This window comes from Pseudophryne corroboree, unplaced genomic scaffold (assembly GCF_028390025.1).
Source record: "Pseudophryne corroboree isolate aPseCor3 unplaced genomic scaffold, aPseCor3.hap2 scaffold_711, whole genome shotgun sequence".
NCBI lineage: Eukaryota > Metazoa > Chordata > Amphibia > Anura > Myobatrachidae > Pseudophryne > Pseudophryne corroboree.
The window spans coordinates 80001-90000 of record NW_026970294.1 but is presented as its reverse complement, the minus strand read 5'-3'; the positions used below and the strand labels follow the sequence as shown (position 1 = coordinate 90000).

Here is a 10000-nt window from a genome sequence, read left to right as displayed (position 1 = left end):
ACTTGGATGGGAGACCACCTGGGAATACAAGGTGCTGTAGATAATTTTATACTGCCAACACCGTTCTGTTGATGCATTCCATTTTAAAACGTATTCATTTATGAACCAGTAGTTAGAAGTAAAAAAGTACTAACAGAAACCATAAAGCTATTCTACAGCCACACCACACTGGATATGCCCAATCTCATCTGATCTTGGAAGCTAAGCAGTGTTGGGCCTGGTTAGTACTTGGATGGGAGACCACCTGGGAATACAAGGTGCTGTAGATATTTTTATACTATCAACACCGTTCTGTTGATGCATTCCATTTTCAAACGTATTCATTTATGAACCAGTAGTTAGAAGTAGAAAAGTACTAACAGAAACCATAAAGCTATTCTACAGCCACACCACACTGGATATGCCCAATCTCATCTGATCTTGGAAGCTAAGCAGTGTTGGGCCTGGTTAGTACTTGGATGGGAGACCACCTGGGAATACAAGGTGCTGTAGATATTTTTATACTGCCAACACCATTCTGTTGATGCATTCCATTTTAAAACGTATTCATTAATGAACCAGTAGTTAGAAGTAGAAAAGTTCTAACAGAAACCAGAAAGTTCATCTACAGCAAGACCACACTGGATACGCCCAATCTCATCTGATCTTGGAAGCTAAGCAGTGTTGGGCCTGGTTAGTACTTGGATGGGAGACCACCTGGGAATACAAGGTGCTGTAGATATTTTTATACTGCCAACACCGTTCTGTTGATGCATTCCATTTTCAAACGTTTTCATTTATGAACCAGTAGTTAGAAGTAGAAAAGTTCTAACAGAAACCACAGAGCTCATCTACAGCCACACCACACTGGATACGCCCAATCTCATCTGATCTTGGAAGCTAAGCAGAGTTGGGCCTGGTTAGTACTTGGATGGGAGACCACCTGGGAATACAAGGTGCTTTAGATATTTTTATACTACCAACACCGTTCTGTTGATGCATTCCATTTTCAAACGTATTCATTTATGAACCAGTAGTTAGAAGTAGAAAAGTTCTAACAGAAACCACAAAGCTCATCTACAGCCACACCACACTGGATACGCCCAATCTCATCTGATCTTGGAAGCTAAGCAGTGTTGGGCCTGGTTAGTACTTGGATGGGAGACCACCTGGGAATACAAGGTGCTGTAGATATTTTTATACTGCCAACACCGTTCTGTTGATGCATTCCATTTTCAAACGTATTCATTTATGAACCAGTAGTTAGAAGTAGAAAAGTTCTAACAGAAACCACCAAGCTCATCTACAGCTACACCACACTGGATAAGCCCAATCTCATCTGATCTTGGAAGCTAAGCAGAGTTGGGCCTGGTTAGTACTTGGATGGGCGACCACCTGGGAATACAAGGTGCTGTAGATATTTTTATACTGCCAACACCGTTCTGTTGATGCATTCCATTTTCAAACGTATTCATTTATGAACCAATAGTTAGAAGTAGAAAAAATCTAACAGAAACCACAAAGCTCATCTACAGCCACACCACACTGGATACGCCCAATCTCATCTGATCTTGGAAGCTAAGCAGTGTTGGGCCTGGTTAGTACTTGGATGGGAGACCACCTGGGAATACATGGTGCTGTAGATATTTTTATACTGCCAACACCGTTCTGTTGATGCATTCCATTTTCAAACGTATTCATTTATGAACCAATAGTTAGAAGTAGAAAAGTTCTAACAGAAACCACAAAGTTCATCTACAGCCACACCACACTGGATACGCCCAATCACAACTGATCTTGGAAGCTAAGCAGTGTTGGGCCTGGTTAGTACTTGGATGGGAGACCACCTGGGAATACAAGGTGCTGTAGATATTTTTATACTGCCAACACCGTTCTGTTGATGCATTCACTTTTCAAATGTATTCATTTATGAACCAGTAGTTAGAAGTAGAAAAGTTCAAACAGAAAGCACAAAGCTCATCTACAGCCACACCACACTGGATACGCCCAATCTCATCTGATCTTGGAAGCTAAGCAGTGTTGGGCCTGGTCAGTACTTGTATGGGAGACCACCTGGGAATACAAGGTGCTGTAGATATTTTTATACTGCCAACACCGTTCTGTTGATGCATTCCATTTTCAAACGTATTCATTTATGAACCAGTAGTTAGAAGTAGAAAAGTTCTAACAGAAACCACAAAGCTCATCTACAGCCACACAACACTGGATACGCCCAATCTCATCTGATCTTGGAAGCTAAACAGTGTTGGGCCTGGTTAGTACTTGGATGGGAGACCACCTGGGAATGCAAGGTGCTGTAGATATTTTTATACTGCCAACACCGTTCTGTTGATGCATTCCATTTTCAAACGTATTCATTTATGAACCAGTAGTTAGAAGTAGAAAAGTTCTAACAGAAACCATAAAGCTCATCTACAGCCACACCACACTGGATACGCCCAATCTCATCTGATCTTGGAAGCTAAGCAGTGTTGGGCCTGGTTAGTACTTGGATGGGAGACCACCTGGGAATACAAGGTGCTGTAGATAATTTTATACTGCCAACACCGTTCTGTTGATGCATTCCATTTTCAAACGTATTCATTTATGAACCAGTAGTTAGAAGTAGAAAAGTTCTAACAGAAACCACAAAGTTCATCTACAGCCACACCACACTGGATACGCCCAATCTCATCTGATCTTGGAAGCTAAGCAGTGTTGGGCCTGGTTAGTACTTGGATGGGAGACCACCTGGGAATACAAGGTGCTGTAGATATTTTTATACTACCAACACCGTTCTGTTGATGCATTCCATTTTCAGACGTATTCATTTATGAACCAGTAGTTAGAAGTAGAAAAGTTCTAACAGAAACCACAAAGTTCATCTACACCTACACCACACTGGATATGCCCAATCTCATCTGATCATGGAAGCTAAGCAGTGTTGGGCCTGGTTAGTACTTGGATGGGAGACCACCTGGGAATACAAGGTGCTGTAGATATTTTTATACTACCAACACCGTTATGTTGATGCATTCCATTTTCAAACGTATTCATTTATGAACCAGTAGTTAGAAGTAGAAAAGTTCTAACAGAAACCATAAAGCTCATCTACAGCCACACCACACTGGATACGCCCAATCTCATCTGATCTTGGAAGCTAAGCAGTGTTGGGCCTGGTTAGTACTTGGATGGGAGACCACCTGGGAATACAAGGTGCTGTAGATAATTTTATACTGCCAACACCGTTCTGTTGATGCATTCCATTTTCAAACGTATTCATTTATGAACCAGTAGTTAGAAGTAGAAAAGTTCTAACAGAAACCACAAAGTTCATCTACAGCCACACCACACTGGATACGCCCAATCTCATCTGATCTTGGAAGCTAAGCAGTGTTGGGCCTGGTTAGTACTTGGATGGGAGACCACCTGGGAATACAAGGTTCTGTAGATATTTTTATACTGCCAACACCGTTCTGTTGATGCATTCCATTTTCAAACGTATTCATTTATGAACCAGTAGCTAGAAGTAGAAAAGTTCTAACAGAAACCAGAAAGTTCATCTACAGCAACACCACACTGGATACGCCCAATCTCATCTGATCTTGGAAGCTAAGCAGTGTTGGGCCTGGTTAGTACTTGGATAGGAGACCACCCGGTAATACAAGGTGCTGTAGATATTTTTATACTGCCAACACCGTTCTGTTGATGCATTCCATTTTCAAACGTATTCATTTATGAACCAGTAGTTAGAAGTAGAAAAGTTCTAACAGAAACCACAAAGCTCATCTACAGCCACAGCACACTGGATACGCCCAATCTCATCTGATCTTGGAAGCTAAGCAGTGTTGGGCCTGGTTAGTACTTGGATGGGAGACCACCTGGGAATACAAGGTGCTGTAGATATTTTTATACTGCCAATACCGTTCTGTTGATGCATTCCATTTTCAAATGTTTTCATTTATGAACCAGTAGTTAGAAGTAGAAAAGTTCTAACAGAAACCACAAAGCTCATCTACAGCCACACCACACTGGATACGCCCAATCTCATCTGATCTTGGAAGCTAAGCAGTGTTGGGCCTGGTTAGTACTTGGATTGGAGACCACCTGGGAATACAAGGTGCGGTAGATATTTTTATACTACCAACACCGTTCTGTTGATGCATTCCATTTTAAAACATATTCATTTATGAACCAGTAGTTAGAAGTAGAAAAGTTCAAACAGAAACCACAAAGCTCATCTACAGCCACACCACACTGGATACGCCCAATCTCATCTGATCTTGGAAGCTAAGCAGTGTTGGGCCTGGTTAGTACTTGGATGGGAGACCACCTGGGAATACAAGGTGCTGTAGATATTTTTATACTGCCAACACCGTTCTGTTGATGCATTCCATTTTCAAACGTATTCATTTATGAACCAGTAGTTAGAAGTAGAAAAGTTCTAACAGAAACCACAAAGCTCATCTACAGCCACACCACACTGGATACGCCCAATCTCATCTGATCTTGGAAGCTAAGCAGTGTTGGGCCTGGTTAGTACTTGGATGGGAGACCACATGGGAATACAAGGTGCTGTAGATATTTTTATACTGCCAACACAGTTCTGTTGATGCATTCAATTTTCAAACATATTCATTTATGAACCAGTAGTTAGAAGTAGAAAAGTTCTAACAGAAACCAGAAAGTTCATCTACAGCAAGACCACACTGGATACGCCCAATCTCATCTGATCTTGGAAGCTAAGCAGTGTTGGGCCTGCTTAGTACTTGGATGGGAGACCACTGGGGAATACAAGGTGCTGTAGATATTTTTATACTGCCAACACCGTTCTGTTGATGCATTCAATTTTCAAATGTATTCATTTATGAACCAGTAGTTAGAAGTAGAAAAGTTCAAACATAAACTACAAAGCTCATCTACAGCCACACCACACTGGATACACCCAATCTCATCTGATCTTGGAAGCTAAGCAGTGTTGGGCCTGGTTAGTACTTGGATGGGAGACCACCTGGGAATACAAGGTGCTGTAGATATTTTTATACTGCCAACACCGTTCTGTTGATGCATTCCATTTTCAAACGTATTCATTTATGAACCAGTAGTTAGAAGTAGAAAAGTTCTAACAGAAACCATAAAGCTCATCTACAGCCACACCACACTGGATACGCCCAATCTCATCTGATCTTGGAAGCTAAGCAGTGTTGGGCCTGGTTAGTACTTGGATGGGAGACCACCTGGGAATACAAGGTGCTGTAGATATTTTTATACTACCAACACCGTTCTGTTGATGCATTCCATTTTCAAACATATTCATTTATGAACCAGTAGTTAGAAGTAGAAAAGTACTAACAGAAACCTTAAAGCTCTTCTACAGCCACACCACACTGGATATGCCCAATCTCATCTGATCTTGTTAACTAAGCAGTGTTGGGCCTGGTTAGTACTTGGATGGGAGACCACCTGGGAATACAAGGTGCTGTAGATATTTTTATACTGCCAACACCGTTCATTTGATGCATTCCATTTTCAAATGTATTCATTTATGAACCAGTAGTTAGAAGTAGAAAAGTTCAAACAGAAACCACAAAGCTCATCTACAGCCACACCACACTGGATACGCCAAATCTCATCTGATCTTGGAAGCTAAGCAGTGTTGGGCCTGGTTAGTACTTGGATGGGAGACCACCTGGGAATACAAGGTGCTGTAGATATTTTTATACTGCCAACACCGTTCTGTTGATGCATTCTATTTTCAAATGTATTCATTTATGAACCAGTAGTTAGAAGTAGAAAAGTTCTAACAGAAACCATAAAGCTCATCTACAGCCACACCACACTGGATATGCCCAATCTCATCTGATCTTGGAAGCTAAGCAGTGTTGGGCCTGGTTAGTACTTGGATGGGAGACCACCTGGGAATACAAGGTGCTGTAGATATTTTTATACTACCAACACCGTTCTGTTGATGCATTCCATTTTCAAATGAATTCATTTATGAACCAGTAGTTAGAAGTAGAAAAATTCTAACAGAAACCACAAAGCTCATCTACAGCCACACCACACTGGATACGCCCAATCTCATCTGATCTTGGAAGCTAAGCAGTGTTGGGCCTGGTTAGTACTTGGATGGGAGACCACCTGGGAATACAAGGTGCTGTAGATATTTTTATACTGCCAACACCGTTCTGTTGATGCATTCCATTTTCAAACGTCTTCATTTATGAACCAGTAGTTAGAAGTAGAAAAGTTCTAACAGAAACCATAAAGCTCATCTACAGCCACACCACATTGTATACGCCCAATCTCATCTGATCTTGGAAGCTAAGCAGTGTTGGGCCTGGTTAGTACTTGGATGGGAGACCACCTGGGAATACAAGGTGTTGTAGATATTTTTATACTACCAACACCGTTCTGTTGATGCATTCCATTTTCAAACGTATTCATTTATGAACCAGTAGTTAGAAGTAGAAAAGTACTAACAGAAACCATAAAGCTATTCTACAGCCACACCACCCTGGATATGCCCAATCTCATCTGATCTTGGAAGCTAAGCAGTGTTGAGCCTGGTTAGTACTTGGATGGGAGACCACCTGGGAATACAAGGTGCTGTAGATATTTTTATACTGCCAACACCATTCTGTTGATGCATTCCATTTTAAAACGTATTTATTAATGAACCAGTAGTTAGAAGTAGAAAAGTTCTAACAGAAACCAGAAAGTTCATCTACAGCAAGACCACACTGGATACGCCCAATCTCATCTGATCTTGGAAGCTACGCAGTGTTGGGCCTGCTTAGTACTTGGATGGGAGACCACCGGGGAATACAAGGTGCTGTAGATATTTTTATACTGCCAAGACCGTTCTGTTGATGCATTCAATTTTCAAATGTATTCATTTATGAACCAGTAGTTAGAAGTAGAAAAGTTCAAACAGAAACAACAAAGCTCAACTACAGCCACACCACACTGGATACGCCCAATCTCATCTGATCTTGGAAGTTAAGCAATGTTGGGCCTGGTTAGTACTTGGATGGGAGACCACCTGGGAATACAAGGTGCTGTAGATATTTTTATACTGCCAACACCGTTCTGTTGATGCATTCCATTTTCAAACGTATTAATTTATGAACCAGTAGTTAGAAGTAGAAAAGTTCTAACAGAAACCACAAAGCTCATCTACAGCCACAGCACACTGGATACGCCCGATCTCATCTGATCTTGGAAGCTAAGCAGTGTTGGGACTGGTTAGTACTTGGATGAGAGACCACCTGGGAATACAAGGTGCTGTAGATATTTTTATACTGCCAACACCATTCTGTTGATGCATTCCATTTTAAAACGTATTCATTTATGAACCAGTAGTTAGAAGTAGAAAAGTTGAAACAGAAACCACAAAGCTCATCTACAGCCACACCACACTGGATATCCCAATCTCATACGATCTTGGAAGCTAAGCAGTGTTGGGCCTGGTTAGTACTTGGGTGGGAGACCACCTGGGAATACAAGGTGCTGTAGATATTTTTATACTGCCAACACCGTTCTGTTGATGCATTCCATTTTCAAACGTATTCATTTATGAACCAGTAGTTAGAAGTAGAAAAGTTCAAACAGAAACCACAAAGCTCATCTACAGCCACACCACACTGGATACGCCAAATCTGATCTGATCTTGGAAGCTAAGCAGTGTTGGGCCTGGTCAGTACTTGGATGGGAGACCACCTGGGAATACAAGGTACTGTAGATATTGTTATACTGCCAACACCGTTCTGTTGATGCATTCCATTTTCAAACGTATTCATTTATGAACCAGTTGTTAGAAGTAGAAAAGTTCTAACAGAAACCATAAAGCTCATCTACAGCCACACCACACTGGATACGCCCAATCTCATCTGATCTTGGAAGCTAAGCAGTGTTGGGCCTGGTTAGTAATTGGATGGGAGACCACCTGGGAATACAAGGTGCTGTAGATATTTTTATACTACCAACACCATTCTGTTGATGCATTCCATTTTAAAAAGTATTCATTTATGAACCAGTAGTTAGAAGTAGAAAAGTTCTAACAGAAACCAGAAAGTTCATCGACAGCAACACCACATTGGATACGCCCAATCTCATCTGATCTTGTTAGCTAAGCAGTGTTGGGCCTGGTTAGTACTTGGATGGGAGACCACCTGGGAATACAAGGTGCTGTAGATATTTTAATACTGCCAACACAGTTCTGTTGATGCATTCCATTTTCAAATGTATTCATTTATGAACCAGTAGTTAGAAGTAGAAAAGTTCAAACAGAAACCACAAAGCTCATCTACAGCCACACCACACTGGATATCACAATCTCATCTGATCTTGGAAGCTAAGCAGTGTTGGGCCTGGTTAGTACTTGGATGGGAGACCACCTGGGAATACAAGGTGCTGTAGATATTTTTATACTACCAACACCGTTCTGTTGATGCATTCCATTTTCAAACGTATTCATTTATGAACCAGTAGTTAGAAGTAGAAAAGTTCTAACAGAAACCATAAAGCTCATCTACAGCCACACCACACTGTATACGCCCAATCTCATCTGATCTTGGAAGCTAAGCAGTGTTGGGCCTGGTTAGTACTTGGTTGGGAGACCACCTGGGAATACAAGGTGCTGTAGATATTTTTATACTATCAACACCAATCTGTTGATGCATTCCATTTTCAAACGTATTCATTTATGAACCAGTAGTTAGAAGTAGAAAAGTACTAACAGAAACCATAAAGCTATTCTACAGCCACACCACACTGGATATGCCCAATCTCATCTGATCTTGTGAAGCTAAGCAGTGTTGGGCCTGGTTAGTACTTGGATGGGAGACCACCTGGGAATACAAGGTGCTGTAGATATTTTTATACTATCAACACCGTTCTGTTGATGCATTCCATTTTCAAACGTATTCATTTATGAACCAGTAGTTAGAAGTAGAAAAGTACTAACAGAAACCATAAAGCTATTCTACAGCCACACCACACTGGATATGCCCAATCTCATCTGATCTTGGAAGCTAAGCAGTGTTGGGCCTGGTTAGTACTTGGATGGGAGACCACCTGGGAATACAAGGTGCTGTAGATATTTTTATACTGCCAACACCATTCTGTTGATGCATTCCATTTTAAAACGTATTCATTAATGAACCAGTAGTTAGAAGTAGAAAAGTTCTAACAGAAACCAGAAAGTTCATCTACAGCAAGACCACACTGGATACGCCCAATCTCATCTGATCTTGGAAGCTAAGCAGTGTTGGGCCTGCTTAGTACTTGGATGGGAGACCACTGGGGAATACAAGGTGCTGTAGATATTTTTATACTGCCAACACCGTTCTGTTGATGCATTCAATTTTCAAATGTATTCATTTATGAACCAGTAGTTAGAAGTAGAAAAGTTCAAACAGAAACCACAAAGCTCATCTACATCCACACCACACTGGATACGCCCAATCTCATCTGATCTTGGAAGCTAAGCAGTGTTGGGCCTGGTTAGTACTTGGATGGGAGACCACCTGGGAATACAAGGTGCTGTAGATATTTTTATACTGCCAACACCGTTCTGTTGATGCATTCCATTTTCAAACGTATTCATTTATGAACCAGTAGTGAGAAGTAGAAAAGTTCTAACAGAAACCAAAAAGTTCATCTACAGCAACACCACACTGGATACGCCCAATCTCATCTGATCTTGGAAGCTAAGCAGTGTTAGGCCTGTTTAGTACTTGGATGGGAGACTACCCGGTAATACAAGGTGCTGTAGATATTTTTATACTGCCAACACCGTTCTGTTGATGCATTCCATTTTCAAACGTATTCATTTATGAACCAGTAGTTAGAAGTAGAAAAGTTCTAACAGAAACCACAAAGCTCATCTACAGCCACAGCACACTGGATACGCCCAATCTCATCTGATCTTGGAAGCTAAGCAGTGTTGGGCCTGGTTAGTACTTGGATGGGAAACCACCTGGGAATACAAGGTGCTGTAGATATTTTTATACTGCCA

The 10000-nt window shown here is 41.2% G+C and overlaps 29 non-coding genes and 16 pseudogenes across 29 annotated transcripts in view; all 45 read left to right on the top strand.

Moving 5' to 3' along the window:
* The window catches only part of LOC135038801 (5S ribosomal RNA), a 119-nt gene extending 76 nt beyond the window's left edge, over positions 1 to 43 (top strand). The window contains exon 1 of the ribosomal RNA XR_010233155.1: positions 1 to 43. This exon is cut by the window's left edge and continues 76 nt beyond it. This is a non-coding gene — a ribosomal RNA (5S ribosomal RNA).
* A 107-nt stretch (positions 44 to 150) lies between these two features.
* LOC135038494 (5S ribosomal RNA) lies at positions 151 to 269 on the top strand. The gene has a single exon (XR_010232857.1). It is a non-coding gene; the product is annotated as a 5S ribosomal RNA (ribosomal RNA).
* A 107-nt stretch (positions 270 to 376) lies between these two features.
* LOC135038492 (5S ribosomal RNA) lies at positions 377 to 495 on the top strand. The gene has a single exon (XR_010232855.1). It is a non-coding gene; the product is annotated as a 5S ribosomal RNA (ribosomal RNA).
* Positions 496 to 602: 107 nt separating this feature from the next.
* Positions 603 to 721, top strand: LOC135039746 (5S ribosomal RNA). The gene has a single exon (XR_010233741.1). It is a non-coding gene; the product is annotated as a 5S ribosomal RNA (ribosomal RNA).
* Positions 722 to 828: 107 nt separating this feature from the next.
* LOC135038966 (5S ribosomal RNA) lies at positions 829 to 947 on the top strand. The gene has a single exon (XR_010233316.1). It is a non-coding gene; the product is annotated as a 5S ribosomal RNA (ribosomal RNA).
* A 107-nt stretch (positions 948 to 1054) lies between these two features.
* On the top strand, positions 1055 to 1173 carry LOC135038790 (5S ribosomal RNA). The gene has a single exon (XR_010233144.1). It is a non-coding gene; the product is annotated as a 5S ribosomal RNA (ribosomal RNA).
* Positions 1174 to 1280: 107 nt separating this feature from the next.
* On the top strand, positions 1281 to 1399 carry LOC135039063 (5S ribosomal RNA; annotated as a pseudogene).
* Positions 1400 to 1506: 107 nt separating this feature from the next.
* LOC135039481 (5S ribosomal RNA) lies at positions 1507 to 1625 on the top strand. The gene has a single exon (XR_010233485.1). It is a non-coding gene; the product is annotated as a 5S ribosomal RNA (ribosomal RNA).
* A 107-nt stretch (positions 1626 to 1732) lies between these two features.
* On the top strand, positions 1733 to 1851 carry LOC135038624 (5S ribosomal RNA). The gene has a single exon (XR_010232982.1). It is a non-coding gene; the product is annotated as a 5S ribosomal RNA (ribosomal RNA).
* A 107-nt stretch (positions 1852 to 1958) lies between these two features.
* On the top strand, positions 1959 to 2077 carry LOC135038602 (5S ribosomal RNA). Its single transcript, XR_010232960.1, has one exon. It is a non-coding gene; the product is annotated as a 5S ribosomal RNA (ribosomal RNA).
* Positions 2078 to 2184: 107 nt separating this feature from the next.
* Positions 2185 to 2303, top strand: LOC135039010 (5S ribosomal RNA). The gene has a single exon (XR_010233358.1). It is a non-coding gene; the product is annotated as a 5S ribosomal RNA (ribosomal RNA).
* A 107-nt stretch (positions 2304 to 2410) lies between these two features.
* Positions 2411 to 2529, top strand: LOC135038779 (5S ribosomal RNA). The gene has a single exon (XR_010233133.1). It is a non-coding gene; the product is annotated as a 5S ribosomal RNA (ribosomal RNA).
* Positions 2530 to 2636: 107 nt separating this feature from the next.
* Positions 2637 to 2755, top strand: LOC135038768 (5S ribosomal RNA). Its single transcript, XR_010233122.1, has one exon. It is a non-coding gene; the product is annotated as a 5S ribosomal RNA (ribosomal RNA).
* Positions 2756 to 2862: 107 nt separating this feature from the next.
* LOC135039283 (5S ribosomal RNA) lies at positions 2863 to 2981 on the top strand (annotated as a pseudogene).
* A 107-nt stretch (positions 2982 to 3088) lies between these two features.
* Positions 3089 to 3207, top strand: LOC135038757 (5S ribosomal RNA). Its single transcript, XR_010233111.1, has one exon. It is a non-coding gene; the product is annotated as a 5S ribosomal RNA (ribosomal RNA).
* A 107-nt stretch (positions 3208 to 3314) lies between these two features.
* On the top strand, positions 3315 to 3433 carry LOC135038613 (5S ribosomal RNA). The gene has a single exon (XR_010232971.1). It is a non-coding gene; the product is annotated as a 5S ribosomal RNA (ribosomal RNA).
* Positions 3434 to 3540: 107 nt separating this feature from the next.
* Positions 3541 to 3659, top strand: LOC135039240 (5S ribosomal RNA; annotated as a pseudogene).
* A 107-nt stretch (positions 3660 to 3766) lies between these two features.
* Positions 3767 to 3885, top strand: LOC135038693 (5S ribosomal RNA). The gene has a single exon (XR_010233049.1). It is a non-coding gene; the product is annotated as a 5S ribosomal RNA (ribosomal RNA).
* A 107-nt stretch (positions 3886 to 3992) lies between these two features.
* On the top strand, positions 3993 to 4111 carry LOC135039102 (5S ribosomal RNA; annotated as a pseudogene).
* A 107-nt stretch (positions 4112 to 4218) lies between these two features.
* On the top strand, positions 4219 to 4337 carry LOC135038745 (5S ribosomal RNA). The gene has a single exon (XR_010233100.1). It is a non-coding gene; the product is annotated as a 5S ribosomal RNA (ribosomal RNA).
* Positions 4338 to 4444: 107 nt separating this feature from the next.
* Positions 4445 to 4563, top strand: LOC135039501 (5S ribosomal RNA). The gene has a single exon (XR_010233505.1). It is a non-coding gene; the product is annotated as a 5S ribosomal RNA (ribosomal RNA).
* Positions 4564 to 4670: 107 nt separating this feature from the next.
* LOC135039066 (5S ribosomal RNA) lies at positions 4671 to 4789 on the top strand (annotated as a pseudogene).
* A 107-nt stretch (positions 4790 to 4896) lies between these two features.
* LOC135038408 (5S ribosomal RNA) lies at positions 4897 to 5015 on the top strand. Its single transcript, XR_010232772.1, has one exon. It is a non-coding gene; the product is annotated as a 5S ribosomal RNA (ribosomal RNA).
* A 107-nt stretch (positions 5016 to 5122) lies between these two features.
* Positions 5123 to 5241, top strand: LOC135038733 (5S ribosomal RNA). Its single transcript, XR_010233089.1, has one exon. It is a non-coding gene; the product is annotated as a 5S ribosomal RNA (ribosomal RNA).
* A 107-nt stretch (positions 5242 to 5348) lies between these two features.
* On the top strand, positions 5349 to 5467 carry LOC135039130 (5S ribosomal RNA; annotated as a pseudogene).
* A 107-nt stretch (positions 5468 to 5574) lies between these two features.
* Positions 5575 to 5693, top strand: LOC135038481 (5S ribosomal RNA). The gene has a single exon (XR_010232844.1). It is a non-coding gene; the product is annotated as a 5S ribosomal RNA (ribosomal RNA).
* Positions 5694 to 5800: 107 nt separating this feature from the next.
* On the top strand, positions 5801 to 5919 carry LOC135039586 (5S ribosomal RNA). Its single transcript, XR_010233586.1, has one exon. It is a non-coding gene; the product is annotated as a 5S ribosomal RNA (ribosomal RNA).
* A 107-nt stretch (positions 5920 to 6026) lies between these two features.
* On the top strand, positions 6027 to 6145 carry LOC135038722 (5S ribosomal RNA). Its single transcript, XR_010233078.1, has one exon. It is a non-coding gene; the product is annotated as a 5S ribosomal RNA (ribosomal RNA).
* Positions 6146 to 6252: 107 nt separating this feature from the next.
* On the top strand, positions 6253 to 6371 carry LOC135038619 (5S ribosomal RNA). Its single transcript, XR_010232977.1, has one exon. It is a non-coding gene; the product is annotated as a 5S ribosomal RNA (ribosomal RNA).
* A 107-nt stretch (positions 6372 to 6478) lies between these two features.
* Positions 6479 to 6597, top strand: LOC135039209 (5S ribosomal RNA; annotated as a pseudogene).
* Positions 6598 to 6704: 107 nt separating this feature from the next.
* LOC135039257 (5S ribosomal RNA) lies at positions 6705 to 6823 on the top strand (annotated as a pseudogene).
* A 107-nt stretch (positions 6824 to 6930) lies between these two features.
* LOC135038617 (5S ribosomal RNA) lies at positions 6931 to 7049 on the top strand. The gene has a single exon (XR_010232975.1). It is a non-coding gene; the product is annotated as a 5S ribosomal RNA (ribosomal RNA).
* Positions 7050 to 7156: 107 nt separating this feature from the next.
* Positions 7157 to 7275, top strand: LOC135039332 (5S ribosomal RNA; annotated as a pseudogene).
* A 107-nt stretch (positions 7276 to 7382) lies between these two features.
* LOC135039127 (5S ribosomal RNA) lies at positions 7383 to 7500 on the top strand (annotated as a pseudogene).
* Positions 7501 to 7607: 107 nt separating this feature from the next.
* On the top strand, positions 7608 to 7726 carry LOC135039264 (5S ribosomal RNA; annotated as a pseudogene).
* A 107-nt stretch (positions 7727 to 7833) lies between these two features.
* On the top strand, positions 7834 to 7952 carry LOC135038644 (5S ribosomal RNA). The gene has a single exon (XR_010233002.1). It is a non-coding gene; the product is annotated as a 5S ribosomal RNA (ribosomal RNA).
* Positions 7953 to 8059: 107 nt separating this feature from the next.
* LOC135039270 (5S ribosomal RNA) lies at positions 8060 to 8178 on the top strand (annotated as a pseudogene).
* A 107-nt stretch (positions 8179 to 8285) lies between these two features.
* On the top strand, positions 8286 to 8403 carry LOC135039225 (5S ribosomal RNA; annotated as a pseudogene).
* Positions 8404 to 8510: 107 nt separating this feature from the next.
* On the top strand, positions 8511 to 8629 carry LOC135039713 (5S ribosomal RNA). Its single transcript, XR_010233710.1, has one exon. It is a non-coding gene; the product is annotated as a 5S ribosomal RNA (ribosomal RNA).
* Positions 8630 to 8736: 107 nt separating this feature from the next.
* Positions 8737 to 8856, top strand: LOC135039148 (5S ribosomal RNA; annotated as a pseudogene).
* A 107-nt stretch (positions 8857 to 8963) lies between these two features.
* On the top strand, positions 8964 to 9082 carry LOC135038491 (5S ribosomal RNA). The gene has a single exon (XR_010232854.1). It is a non-coding gene; the product is annotated as a 5S ribosomal RNA (ribosomal RNA).
* Positions 9083 to 9189: 107 nt separating this feature from the next.
* On the top strand, positions 9190 to 9308 carry LOC135039064 (5S ribosomal RNA; annotated as a pseudogene).
* A 107-nt stretch (positions 9309 to 9415) lies between these two features.
* Positions 9416 to 9534, top strand: LOC135038513 (5S ribosomal RNA). The gene has a single exon (XR_010232875.1). It is a non-coding gene; the product is annotated as a 5S ribosomal RNA (ribosomal RNA).
* A 107-nt stretch (positions 9535 to 9641) lies between these two features.
* On the top strand, positions 9642 to 9760 carry LOC135039340 (5S ribosomal RNA; annotated as a pseudogene).
* A 107-nt stretch (positions 9761 to 9867) lies between these two features.
* Positions 9868 to 9986, top strand: LOC135038889 (5S ribosomal RNA). The gene has a single exon (XR_010233240.1). It is a non-coding gene; the product is annotated as a 5S ribosomal RNA (ribosomal RNA).
* Positions 9987 to 10000: the final 14 nt, after the last annotated feature.